Below are 2,235 nucleotides of genomic sequence, written 5' to 3' on the forward strand. Positions count from 1 at the left end.
GCGGATATCCTTAGTTTTGTGAAAGGTGGGTCTAGTGCTAGACGTAGACTGTTGGTAGGAACTACTCTGTGAAGCCAGTGTGTAGCTGGGGGCCTGGGTCACGCTCTGGCTCCAGGCTTGGCGTCACCCCGCGTGGCGAGGTCCTGCTGTGAGCTGGTTTCCAGGATGGCTGGGGAAAACCTCTCGGCTTTGGGAAGATTTTGGCTTAGTGAGGATGCAGGATGTGCTAGCACCCGTCACGGCTTGATGGGGCCTTATTTCTGGTGGTGAAATCTGCTTCTCTCTGTTGCAAACTGAGGCACCCACCGATGCTCCGAGATGAGGGGAGGCTGAGGGACGCGGTGTTCACTTGGAGGGAGCGCTTGTGGGAGGAGGGGACACAAAAGGAAGAGTGAGGATGCAGGCAGAGGAGTGGAGGTGTTACTTGGAAGTGAAATGAAAGATCTGTGTGAGAACATTTGAGAGCAGTTTCCAGTGATACAACCCCCCCTGTTCTTGAGGGAAATGCCCCATAACAGGTGCCTCCTCTAGGCAGAGCAGGGAAGAACCCATCTTTCTAGAAGCATTTCTCCCCCAGACTGACGCACCGTCTGGCACCGGAGCTTCTCTGTAAAACTTTTGCGTAGCCCTTCAGCTGCTGAGGTGGTGTTGGGTTCCAGGAGCAGGCTCACGCAGCGGGATGAGGGGGTTGGATTTCCTCTTACACTCACAGAAACAGTTTGAGTTCAGTTGATGGTTATCTTGGTTTGAGGCAAAGTTGCATTCTAAGGGCATCTGCTGGGGCTCAGGATGACACAGAATGTAAAAATCTGAAGGAAGATTCCTTGGCCTGAGAACGGCTTAAAAAAAGGAAAGGATAAAACTTTAACATCTCATGGTTCTTACAGAGCTGGGCCCTGTGCTTAGTGTTCCTGATCCACGGACCAAAAGCAAAGTGATCGCCCTCTCCTGAGGTGGGACAGCCACCTTCACGGGCTTATATGTACAATGCCCGTGAACTCTGGCAGATGCAACCTCAGATTAAGGCCCTGCTTAACTTTTTTCTTACTTCTCTTTAGCCTCTGGTCTGTCCAGAAATGTGTATCCAGATCTGTATCTCTGTAGACGCCCATTCTGCAATTCTTCATAGAAACAGTTATTACATGCCTGATATGCTTTAACTAGAATATAACCTTAAACTATTTAAATACTTTTCCAGAAAGTTTTTGTTCTTTACCTAGCGCTAAATATCTGTGAATTACCCATTAAATAGCAGCTGTCTCAGCTTGGGAGGCTGCCGGGAGATGCAGGCATGCTCCTGCCCTTGGAACAGACTGCAGCAATGACACAAGGAATAGAGCTCAAACAGAAGCGTTGCTGGTCGTTTATCCTTCTGTGAACTGGGGAGGTAAGTTCAATGGGACCAGGTTGTGGCTCTTCCACTGGGCAGAAGTATTAGAAGAGAGCCTTCCCCAGAAAGGAGGAACCTAGCAGGACTGTGTGGAGCTTTACTTTATCCGGGGAGCAGGAAGCCTGCTGGTGTAAATGCTGTTGTCTCTGCCACTTTCACAGGTGGGAGGTGTTTGTATCCAGGGAATAAGCAATGGCTCCAGCTCAGTCTGGTCTGTCTCCTGGCTCCACTGTACTGGTGCTGGTAACAGGAACTGGCCCTTCTGCCCTTCAGCAAGGCTGAACTGGCTCAGAGATCTAAAAAGCTCCTCTGAAGCAAAATGGGTTATTTCAGCTTCAGAAAAATAACGGCATACAGCTGTATCTTATGCAGCTTACAATAAAACATTGATATAGAAAACCCTCGCTCCTTTTCAGTTCCTGGCTTGCAGGGGCCTCTCCCAAGAGGTGACAGACCCAGTCTGAAATGGGAAGAAAGGGTTGGTACCCGATTGTTCTTTTTTCCTTTCTAAAGCAAACCTGATGGAGAAAGCACTCTCTGCTCTAAGGCACCTGCAGAGCTTCCTACTCACTAGTGTCATTTTGTGTATTTGGTTGCGTTTAGGCCACTTGTGGATGTTCTAGAAAAGATGTGAAGTGAGTGCTGTGAATTAATTTTTTCCTTTACTAGCACCCCCCTCATTCTTACAAAATCTAAGGAAATTTAAGGTAAATATCAATACTTGCATCATAAGAGACTTCTGGACCAAGCATTAAGAGCCACAGTGCAGCCGCAGACAGCTGTATAGGGCCAGGCCCATCCTGAAAAGCCGCATTCCCAGCACAAAAACCACTCAGAAGTCAGGC

This window comes from Falco naumanni, chromosome 14 (genome assembly GCF_017639655.2).
Source record: "Falco naumanni isolate bFalNau1 chromosome 14, bFalNau1.pat, whole genome shotgun sequence".
NCBI classification, from domain to species: Eukaryota; Metazoa; Chordata; class Aves; order Falconiformes; family Falconidae; genus Falco; species Falco naumanni.